This window comes from Chenopodium quinoa, unplaced genomic scaffold (genome assembly GCF_001683475.1).
Source record: "Chenopodium quinoa cultivar QQ74 unplaced genomic scaffold, ASM168347v1, whole genome shotgun sequence".
In the NCBI taxonomy this organism is placed as follows: domain Eukaryota; kingdom Viridiplantae; phylum Streptophyta; class Magnoliopsida; order Caryophyllales; family Amaranthaceae; genus Chenopodium; species Chenopodium quinoa.
In genome coordinates, this window is record NW_018744582.1 from 1,444,002 (window position 1) to 1,456,749 (window position 12,748).

The window sequence follows — 12,748 nt, forward strand, 5'->3', positions numbered from 1 at the left end:
AAATTATGGATTTTCTCAAGTTACTCTTACTTTTTTTAGCATGCATATTAAACATAGAATCATAATTTAATCCCAACAATTGTATGAATTATATTATTGCAATGGCAATTATAGATTTTAAATCAATTCCTTAAAAATAACAAGTAATATTGTTAAGTTTGTTCTGAGTAAATGAAAAAGTAAACTTCTCATGAGACCAACTTAATCAAATATTCTATAGTAAATTTTTCATATAATTTTATGTCAACTAAATAAACACTTTAATAGTAATCGTATCATCACGAGAAGAGACAAGCAAGATACAGATAGTATGGGCAAGGAATGTAGGTACTTCTGACATGTCTTAAAATGGAAGAGACTCTCGATGAATAAGGATCTAGAGAATTCATTATTTCATTAATTTACTCACTTAACGATATAATAGGACTAATGTTGGAAATTTCAATACACAATTTAGAACGTAATTTGTTGACTCAGCAATAAAAAGGAGAAGTGGTGGCGATACACACAACTCGCTGCTCGTGCCCGGCTGCCCGGTTGCCCTGCTTTTAGCTCGTGATTAGTTTCCGTACTATACTTTTTTTCCTGCATACAAAAAATATCTATGCTACGTGGACACTGTTTTTGTGATTTCACCTGATTTTTTGCTCACTTTCACACAAGAGATTGTAAACGTGCTTTTTCATTATTTAGAAAAAAATAAAAATAAATAAAAAATATCGGCTTGAATTTTAAACATTCCATTCCATTTTGAATCTTTAATCTCTTTATATGTATAGTATTTTGAATAATATTTATGTTTTATATAATTAAAATCGTCTTTATGTATAGTTTTTAAGTATCGGCTTTATATTGTCATTGGTCAAAATTTTGTGTTGTCAAATATTTTTGTTTGTTGGAACACTTTAAATATTTTGAGGAGTGTTGAGCCTTATATTTGTGTATAGCTAATGGGCCAATATTATAAGCCCTAATCACTTTTTAGGTTATATACTTGTATATATATTCTTGCTCATACAGTAATACAATTGAAAAATCAATTTTTGACGAGGAGTAATAATCCTATCTGAAATTGAGGAAGTAAAATAAAGTGGAGCATCCTTCATTTAAGGCTCAACTTTTCAATCCATGTGACTTTTGGATTGAAATTTTAGTAGCCTTTTGACTATAGACTTTCTTTGGTGAAAAAATCTTTTTGATATAGAATTAACTTAGCTTGTGGTTTATAGATAGCTATCTGTTACGGAATATGACGTTTTAGCTTGCTAATTTATCAAAGCTGATTTAAATGCTTTATTTTCTAATTTATCATATTTATACACTCTTCTTAAAGTATTGTAATTAAATAAAGGAAAAATATAGACATGTAAAATATTGTTAAATAGTAAGATATATACTTTAAAAGATCGAATTTTTATATTTTCTACTTGTTACAAATTGAATAGATAAATTTATATGTAGAATCATGAAAATCTAGATAATGGAGCAATTATAATGGAAGGGGAAAGTACTTATTAAGTTATTTTAGTAGTTTTTATAAGATTTGGTAACAAACAACAATATAGTTTACATGCAATCAATTACACATAACATAACACAACAACCATCTTCTTTATTCAACTAATGAGTGGTTTAAAATTTGGAGCTTACTAACCCTTTTCAAAGAAAAAAGAAAAAACATGAAGGGAAAGAATGCAAGCAAATGTTTCCAATTTTAGAGAAGCAAAGACAAAGGCCAAGGCCCAAGGGAGCTTCTGTTATGTTAGAAAAGTTAGTGGGCCTAGTTCATGCTACTACTGTCTTATTTATACATCTCAAAAGTTTTATGATATGGAATAGAAATTTCCTTCCAATGATTTAGTGAAAATGAAGATATGAGCCATCTATTACGAATTCAAAGGCCTTAATAGGCCCATATAACGTTGTACACTGCCATTGGTTAATGATACTTCTATTTTCACGATTTTCAATGCATAAATTCAACAATTTTGGCAACTAGAACTAAATGGGGCAAGTATCATTTTTGTTAGCTCATTGCCTCATTGAAGGGTCCCTTCCTCATTTTTTTCGCCTTATTTTAAGGGTTTTAAGAGTTAAAAGGGTGAGCTTTTGTTGTGCTATCTCCACTTCAGTGACTTGAGGTTTTTGAAAGAATTTCACTATAGCGTTTTAATACTAAAGTAGTCAAGTTTAATGACAAAAACCAACGAGTTATCGAGTTTTGGAAGATGTTTATTGGAATCTAAATACCCTGACATTGTATATGAAACAGGAATCTATATGGATGATACTCATGATACGAATATATTAATGCTTTAATGACTTTGATCTTACATTAAATTGATGGTTTAAAGATATTAGTGTCTAATTCGCAGGGTTAAACAATTTAAACCATCTTTAATTACTTAAGTGAAATCACTCAAAATACAAGCTACCAAAACAAAATTTTAATTATAAGTACAGATTAGGGTGACAAAATGATTCTTTTAATGGTATTGATGTTTAGAATTGGACATGATCAAGTGTCCATGAGAAAATGGGAAAGTTCTTATCAGGCTTTTATCCAGCCCAAAATAACCTATACTTGTCCCAAACTGATATAGTCCAAGACCAAGTTCGCTAACAATTCAAACCTGATTTAGGTTACATTTAACTAATTTCACTTGCTTATAATAACCCAACTAAAGATGCACATTCCAAATTTATGTCAAAAGTTCTGTAAAAGTAGTTGTTAGATTAGTAAAAGAACATAAGTGATAGAATTTTACCTTCAAAACGCTACCATTACCCTTAAAGCTACTTTATACTTTGTATTTGCTTAGCGTTATCAAATCATCCGCTAGCTAAAAGCAGATGGAACTCGATGTCAAATGTTCAAGTATTCAAAATTTTAACCAATTAAATTAGTTAGCACTCATATCAAATTTAAATTTTCACCTTTGATTTACTAGTCGAAATTTGTGCTATACTTGTATAGTTATAGCCCCGGTTTTTTGCTCCAAAAAAAAAAGAAGTAAAAGAACAATAATTCAATTCAATAACACTAACTTGGAGTAACCCCAAGAAGTTGTAAGATGTAAACATATGCTCAAAGTGAAAAATATATTCTTATTCGTATGTATAAGCTAAAGTTATACGGTGGGTTCGAATGTGCTAAGGTGATAAACGTGTTAGATAAGATTATGCTTTGGGAAAGCAGTGTGCAAACTACCATATTCTTCCCGATTAAATTTACTTATTTTTATTTTCATTTTTATTTATTTATTTTTATTAGGGCCTTTCATGATTAATTAGCCTAGCTTGGTCCTTCCGTCCCCATTCTCCTTTAATATGGGAAAAGTACATATAAGTGGTTTTTCTTTTTAAAAGATGGCGTTATCCTTTTACACGTTTGCTCTATTACACTTTCTCTGTTAGCAATTATAGATTACTTTCTATATTAAGCAGTTAGTTAAATTATACAATAAGCTCTAAATTATTCATTAACTATACTTCTATAAGAGCTTCAAATTATTTGTATGTAGCATTAACAAGACAGAAAAAGTAAAGTTTATATAGTAAAAGATAGACTACTACAATAATGTTGTACGAGTATATAGTAGTAAGTTAAATGTGGTTCATCGGTCATGTCATCGTGTGACATACGAGGTACAGATTACTCCATATTATTTAAAGGCAAACGGAGTACTCCATATAATATTGGTTGCATAATTGGCTAAAAGGATAGTGCTTAGTCAGTTGATTAAAAGACCGTAAACATCTGTAGCTTGGTGAATGGAGACTTGGTTTCTTTCCGTAAAGCTACAGCAAATTAAACATGATTTTATCCAGCTTTCCACTTAATTGTGCTTGCTTGTTTAGCTCCCGCAATTCAATGCTTTTTCCTTTTTATAGGAATGGAATCACGTTTGAGTAATACCAAAAGAAAAATTACTAAAGATGACTTCAATAGACCTTTATAAAGAGAATACTCACCACAATTAGCTTAATCTTGGTCATTATTATTGGTTGATTATGTTTAGAAGACATTTAATCTTGTAAACATTATCACTACTAGAAAACAGCCTTTTTACGACGGAAAAAATCCGTCGAATCTTTTGAAATTCCGTCAAAATAGTCTGTTGCGAAACATTTTGTAGGAAATTTGACATTTTTCGAGAGATTTTTCGTCGGAAACGCATATTGCGATGGAATAAATTGTGTCAGAGGCTGGATTAACTTAAATTGAAATTCCGACAGATTAAATTCCGTCAATATGTATCACTTCCGACGGAATAATCCGTCGTAATTAAACCAGTTTTCGACGGACATATTCCGTCGTAAGGACTTTATTTTTCGAGGGATTAAATTTCCGTCGGAATATTACGATGCACATTCCGTCGTATATTTCCGACAGATATATTTTTCCTCGGAATGTATATGTTTTCCGACGGACAAGTCCATCTGAAAATCCGTAGGATAATACAATCAGAAATTCCGTCGGAATTTCATCTGCTAATTTGACAAATTAGTCGATTTTATTTGGAATTACCATCATTCGAAACTTATACCTCCTGCACCTAATTCAAGATAAAATTAAATTTATGATCGAATTACCAAAATATTTATATATATAAATAAAAATATATATATTGTGTGCAGGCATAAAACATAATCCGAATTAAGTACATGTGCATACTACATAAACAAAGCTATGCTATACGATCGCCGGGGTACCCTCGCCTGCTCCGCCACTACCCGAGTCATCGTTGGGTCTCGATTCTGAGGATGAATAGTGGAACATGTGTCGTTGGGGAAACGAATAATAAACTCATCCCACCTCTCCTGGTTTCTCCTTTCTATTGCGACCATTTGGGCTTCAAATTGGGCTTCCATCTCGACTTCCAATTCACTCCGGATTTCACTGCGAAGAGTCTGCACCCTATGTTCCATCTGATCCTGCATTTGAGAAACAACGAAAGGCGTGTACTGCTATGAATACCTGGAAACTCGACCCATCCGGTTGCCACTAGTACAGCTCTGCACTTTGGCCAAGTCCCTTCACATGACCCTTATTGTTGCGACCACCCACCGTCTCCCAATACAACTCATTCAGACTATTCTGAATCCCTTGAGTGTTTGCTGCTTCAACCTTCTTCTGGTAGGCCTCCTACAAGATATACATATGAAAAGGAGCAACTTACTAAGTTTAAGGAAGCATTTTCAACAAAATAGAACCAAGTAAGGCCTAAATGACTTCTACTTTGCCCATTTTCTTCATTTCTTATCAAATGGACTCTTGCTTTCTCATAAAAAGTCAATATAAGATAGTTTTAGGTGTCTATGACTTGAAATTACAAAAAATGACCACTTACCTAAGTTTTATGAACCATTTTCATCCAAATATGGCCTAAATGACTTCTACTTTGTCCATTTTCTTCATTTCTTATCAAATGAAATCTTTCTTTCTCATAATATGTCAATAATAGGTAGTTTTAGGTGTCTATGACTTGAAATCACACAAAACAAGAAAAAAAAATTAACTAAGTTCTAGGAATCATTTTCATCCCAATTCATCCAAATATGCCCTAAATGACTTCTTCTTTGCCCATTTTCTTTATTTCTTATCAAATGAACTCATTCTTCCTTGTAACATGTCAATATTAGGTAATTTTAGGTGTCTATGACTTGAAATCACAAAGAAGATCAACTATCTAAGTTTTAGGAACCATTTTCATCCAACATGATCCAAATATAGCCTAAATGACTTCTACTTTGCCCATTTTCTTCATTTCTTATCAAATGGACTCTTTCTTTCTCATAACACATCAACATTAGGTAGTTTTAGGTTTCTATGACTTGAAATCACAAAAAATGACCATTTACCTAAGTTTTATGAACAATTTTCATCCAAATAAGGCCCAAATGACTTCTGTTTTGCCCATTTTCTTTATTTCTTATCAAATGAACTCATTCTTCCTTCTAACATGCCAATATTAGGTAATTTTAGGTGTCTATGACTTGAAATCACAAAAAAGACCAACTATCAATATAGGACCAAATACGTTTATAATGATTTCTACTTTGCCAAATTTTCATGAAATCAATCAAATAAGTTTAGATTCTAAGTTATATTGAAGTTGTTACCGCAATTTGCTTCGCTTTGGTGTTAGCTGGCACTGTGTCTTTCCCAGGCACATCCGTGAAGTGCGTCTTCAGAAAAAGCTCAAGAGTTGTTGGTAACTGGCCTTGATTCTTCGCTACTTTTGATTGTACAAGCAGAAAATCATCGTTAACATGTCACACCACCATTACATAGTAATACACAAACGTCTTCTATTTTAATTGCTTATTAAACAAACTTACTATCCTTTTTGCATGTTGTATAGATGACATAGAACCCTGATAGTGGGTTCGTTCAACCACATTTTTCCATGGAACCGCCCCTTCTGTTCTCCTTGTTTTAGGCAGACAGTTTCTTATACGTCGGATCTGTGGCAACAATATCCATCATCTTCTTGTGGACTTCCTCATTGAGACAGCTTGTCTTGGCACCATTCATCTTGTGTGTGACTGTGTAGAACATGTCACGTAGGCGAGTTGCAAACTTGCTTTCGAATCGCTTCACATGCTCGTTCAACTAAGGTACCCATGTGAATTGTTTCCACGAATGACAAACTTTAAAAGTTGTAAACTCAACTCCATCAATACACTTAATAAAACATGTATTAACTAAGTTAAAAATAGCATACGCTGAACAAGATCCACTAGTGTTCTTTCGTTCCTTCATCAACCTCTCCATAATTCCTCCAAGGGTCTCGATAGTATCCAGTTAGCGTACCGGAGAACACACTTCTCACCTTGTTATCATCAAACCTACATTAAATGAGAAACAACCATGTTAGATGATCATCAACAAAAAGTAATATAGAACTTGTTAGAAGTAATAAGTAGGTTAATTTTACAAAAATAAGAATATAAGTCCAATTCATTAAATATACGTACATACCATAGCGTAGTAGGGTCTAATACCGGCAACTCAGAAGACTGCGAACCCATTTGCCCCCTAAAGCTGTTGCCCAAGCTGCTGTGTCTGATTTTCTGCTTGGGTGAAGGCGGGCTCTTGAGTGGCACCCAAATCATGCGCCTCCGCTTCCTCTGTGAGCTTTCCCCTTCCCCTTTGTTTTCTTCTACGATTCTCCATTTTTACCCCTCGTCATACCACCTGAAATAGTTGTTAGTAACATGACATGATATTATAAATTACAAGTATAGTGCAATTTAACAAAATTTTATACAAAAAGTAATGATTCATTATACAACCAAGTCATATTTTGATTTTACAACAACAAGCAAATTTTAAAGGCGTTTAACATATTCTCCTATTCATTAATCTCATCACTATTATCACTACTTTAATCATCACTACTATCATCTAATAATACATCGATGTCATCAATCTTTTCACTATCACTAAAGTCGATGGCAAAGCATTGTATGTACTTGTGGGGATGGTGCCTGCAAAAACTCTAAGTCCACTGGAGCATCAACCACTGACCTTGCTTGTGTTTTAAACACAGCCCACCATTGAACTCGATCCCGTTTCAAGCTATGGTATGATGCGTAATACACTTGAGTCGCTTGGAAAGATGATACAAAGGGATCACACTTGTGGTATTTCTTAGTATGATTTACTTCGACAAGCTTGTATTGTTCATGTATGTTCATTCCCTACCACAATCCATCCAACTACACTTAAACAAAATAGTCTTGTACTCTTTTTCGGGGACCAGTGTAAACAAGTTCAATTATGTCATCTAAAATGTCGAAGTACTCTCCACCATCCTCACTTGATACACACACACCATAATTCATTGTAGATTTGTGTTTGTCATGGGAATGTGTATGAAAATTAAATCCACCGACAAAAATCTGCCTCCAAGTTCGAACACGCTTGAAAGGACGTACACACAACGCTCGTAGGACATCCGAATTTGGTTTCTCTTCAACCACCTATTAACGTTTGAAACGTCACAATTCATGAATTGAATAAATTGAAGTGCAAGATGTAAAATTCATAATTATGTCACGGTTAGAACGTTTATATCACCTTGTGATGAAACCAATCAGAGAATTCAGCTTTGCATTTCTCCATGACTTCTTCTCTACGCAGATAAGGTCGAGTACAAAGAATGTAGTCCTCAAACTTCCTAGGAGGTCAATGACACGAGGTAAATCAACATTGCAATCATTTTAATTGTTCATAACTTTGAATACAATTCATTCGGAAACATATATACCTTTCGTATTCAACAAGAATGTCGTTGTTTTGTAACACAAACAAATAAGCACACTCGAGTTCCTTTTCATCTAAAAACCGAGTTTTACCCTCATTTGACACACGACCGCTATCCACCATGAACAACTCTTGTATTTCTGCGTTGTCCACTGTGGAATCCACGTAGGCATTCATATTTCGACCGAGATCTCGTGTTTTTGTGTCAACTGACGCCTGAAAGTGATTATAGCAGAAGTTTTTTATCTCTTACATGCTTGTTATCTCTTGTCAAGGCTTAGAGAAAAGTTTTGTGTGAGAGGTTAAACAGCTGTGGTTTCCTGATGGTTACGCCTCCAATTTGAGCAGATGCGTAGATTTGCAAGCATGTAAGCTACACGGAATGAAAAGCCATGACTGTCACGCCTGAAAGTAAAAATTGGCAACAACCTCTCCATGAACACGTGACAGTCATGGCTTTTCATTCCGTGTATCTTACACGCTTGCAAATCTACGCATCTACTCAAATTGGAGGCGTAACTATCAGGAAACCACAGCTGTTTAACCACTCACACAAAACTTTTCTCTAAGCTTTGACAAGAGCAAATGGAGCCTTTGGCATTAACTCTTTTCCTCTATCATCCTCCTAAAGACGAAGTTGCAGCCGTGTACAATATTTGGCAATGTCATTTCGAGCTGATGGTGTGTCACATGTATGCCTTTTCACATTCATTATAGTGTGAATTAACTGATTAAAGAAGTTCTTTTCAATGTGCATGACATCTAAGTTGTGACGAATGAGCAGATGCTTCCAATATGGAAGCTCCTATAGTGCGCTTTGCTTGAACCACCCGTTTTTGGCTTTTTTGAGGCGTTTAAGTGCCTCAGGCCTATATGTTACCTTCGGAAGGTCTTTCACACATTCTCACAATTCCTCTCCTAACATGATGTGTGGAGGTGCATCTTTTTCCACTACTAGAAAAACGATTTTGGGCAACAAAGAAATTCGTCGCCCAAGCCTCTTTTTTGTCGCCCAAACACTTGTGCAACGACCTTCAAGTCATCGTGAGCTCGTCGCACAAGGGTCGACGCCCATGCACGTTTGGGCGACGACTTGGTCTTTTGTTGCACAAAACCTATAGGCAACGAGTTAGATTGTCGCCCTTCTTACACTTTTGGGCTACAAAAGAGTATTGCATTGCCTATGTTAATGATCTTTAGGCAACAACTTTTATTTTTCATTTCCTAAAGGTGATTTCACAACAGCACACATAATGGTAAGGGCAACAATAATGTCGTCGCCCAAAACCATTTTGGGCAATGTTATGTTATTTTTAGTACCATATGTTACAATGCAGCACCAATTTTACAATACAATATGTAGCTCATTTTGTTGCCCAAAACTATATTTAGCATACAAGCAACAAGTTTTTTTGGTTGTTACCAGTTTCTCACCTTTCTCAAACTTATTTTACTTTCTTAGACATTTACATTTTATAATTGAGATATGAGATAACATATAATAACAATCATTTTAAATATTACATACTTTTCCAAGTTCAATCCAAAAAAATCAAAATTACATCTATATTTATATTGTTCTACTAGGAGAACTATATATACAAAGTTAAATTTAATGATCACTAGAATATACCCACTTATTATTATAATAAAGACCACAAATATATCCAATGTGTACTTCAGGTTCCTCGGTTGTTTCTGAAAGGCAATAAACCAACATTAGATACACACGATTGCAAAATAAAATGTTGTAAAAAAAAAAAATAAGAAAAATTTACATGAATAATTCCAACTAGTATAAATTCTAGCAGCAAAATGAAAGGTTTACTTCCGTAAAAAATAAATAAATAAAAATAAAATTTGAAAGGTTTACTTCTCATAAAAATAGCAGTCATATACAAACGTTAATATACACATCATGAACTATCGTATTTCATCCATGTTTCATATTGGTCTCTTTAAGCATTCGATCAGCAAGAAACAACTCATGCTCATAAGGTCAAAACAAAATTTATATAATTTCATCAAAGTGTTAAAGAATAGCATGATAGTTTAGTTTCTCTTTTGTTTATAATAATGCCATGGACAATGAACAAACTCTAATCTCTATCATATTTTAACTAGTTATCACTACCAAAGCCCAATTAAAATAAAGAAAAAAACATCAAACCCCATTTGATTAATTTGTGCAGGAAGATCAAGTTTTAGTGGGGGTGATCACAACTTTAGATTATGAAATTGTTACAATATCCCACTAATTAAAGATGATTAGACATGTCTGCCCATTGGTGATGGCTGCTTTACAGAAGAAGGAAGTAAAAGTACTGAGTTTAGAAGACTGAATTGAAAAGGAAAACAAAAAATTAACACATACATACAGATCAATATTATTGCTTGTACTGAAAAGAAATCTGAAATTGATCGCAAGGGCATAACTTTGCTAGATAGCTATATACTAGTATGATATATCAAGCTTGAACAGGAAAAATAATCATTTCGGTTTTCATCTTAGTAGCATTTCAACGACAATTTTTCATGACACTTAAATCAATTTATATTGTTCGTCTTAGGCTCTTCCATACCCAAAACCTTGCCATATAGTCATATACCAGACCCAGCCAAATCTCAAGGGGTCATTTTAGTTCATCTAGAATCTTTTTAGAAAAATCTAGTTACCTACTCAATTAGCTTTATAGCTATTTCATTAGCTATAGTAAGGACTGAGGTACACTGCATTTGATAATCATACTATGACACAGGTTAGATAAAGCCTATTTACAAAATTAAACAAGAATCATATCCAAAATAGCATACTATAATAGTATAATTGCAAATAATCTGAATAAGAGGAAGTAATATTAAGAGAAAGAACATAAACTTACTTTATGGTCTTCTCATATAATCTTGTATAGTTAGAATCTCGCTGCGCTTCAGCGTGTTCAGATGACCTTTCATTAAAAAAATAAGACAACAATAATTTATACTCCAAGCACCTAAATTCCAGTAACAAAATAAAGATAAACAACAAGAATTTTAGGGGTAAATACAAGTTAATCTCTGAGATTCACAAAATTTGTTTATCACATGGCAATTTTGTAAATAGATCAACAACTTTTTCCATAAAAGTGGGTCCTACATTAATAATGACTAGATAAAGTTGTTCATTTATTTACCAAAATGCCATGTGATAAACAAATTCCAATAACAAAATAAAGATAAACAACAAGAATTTTAGTCATCTTCGTGATTATAAAAATATAAAATGAAGTGTATTAGTGTCCAAGAATACAACTATGATAGGATATATCTTTGTATTGTCAAATACTCAGAATAGTTTTCAGCAAATTTTAGTATTTGCATGGCATAAACGTAAAGAAATTAATTTTATCTCAAAAAGAGCTCAACCTAGATAAATCAAAACAAAACCCATCATATTTCCCATATATACCATCAAAAATAACCACAAAATCAATAAATTTACAAAATCAAAACGACAATAATTCCAAAAATTTGACCAAACTATAACTCAAATCACATCCTAGCTAAAATACAATTAAAACAACCAGAATTGAGGGTGAAAACGAAATTTAAGCAACAATCGCTTGTTACATCTGATAATTATACAAAACATCAGTAACTACAACCATTAGTTCAATAATTCACATCAGAATAACCCCAACTAAGTAAAATGACAAAAAGGTTAATAAATTGAAACAAAACCCTAGATTGCGAATCTGATGTACGATGATAAAAAATATAAAGAAAAGAAAATCATACCATGGAAGCTTTTACAGTGGACGAGAGAGAGCTCCATAGCCGTTTCAATGGATCGAAGAAGAGAAATTGAGATGAAGATGATGAAATAGAGGATTCTAGAGGGAAAAAGAGATGTAGGGTGTTTGGGACTTCAGTAAAAAAACTTGTTAAGTTTTTTTTTTTTTTTTCTTACAGCTGACGGAAAAAACTTGTTAAGTATTAGAAAGGTTATTTGAAATTAGAATTTTTGAGGTGAAATTTTAGCAGCGGGAAAAAATATCCCGCCTTCTTTTTTAGAGTTTTGGGCAACGAATTCAGTTATTTGCAGTCCTTTGTCTCTACTAGGGCAACGAACCATGAATCGATGTCGCACAATATAACTTTTTGGACAACAAAATATAGCTTTGTTGCCTATTATTGCCTTTGGGCAACAAACCCAATAGCTCGTCGCCCCATATGCTAAAATGGGCAACAAATTCTATTTCTCATCACCCATTTGTTGTAATGGACAACGGTTCTATATTCGTTGCCCAAATTATGAGATAAGGGCGACAAAATTTATTTCCGTTGCACATGCAAACCTTTGTCGTTGCCCAAAATCAATTTTCTTGTATTGTAATTCGACTTTGTTTTAACAAAATGCAGTTCTACTATTTCGAACAAGGTGATCTGTCGAAAGGAATTGGCGGTGGCAATCAAACCAAGAAACGTTACCAC

General features: G+C 33.3%; 1 long non-coding RNA gene across 1 annotated transcript; it reads right to left on the reverse strand.

Moving 5' to 3' along the window:
• Nucleotides 1–9,740: 9,740 nt before the first annotated feature.
• LOC110699454 lies at nt 9,741–12,467 on the reverse strand. Its single transcript, XR_002506896.1, has 3 exons — nt 12,053–12,467; nt 11,158–11,223; nt 9,741–9,973 (listed from the first exon to the last, which is right to left on the reverse strand). It is a non-coding gene; the product is annotated as an uncharacterized LOC110699454 (long non-coding RNA).
• Between the last annotated feature and the right edge of the window lie 281 nt (nt 12,468–12,748).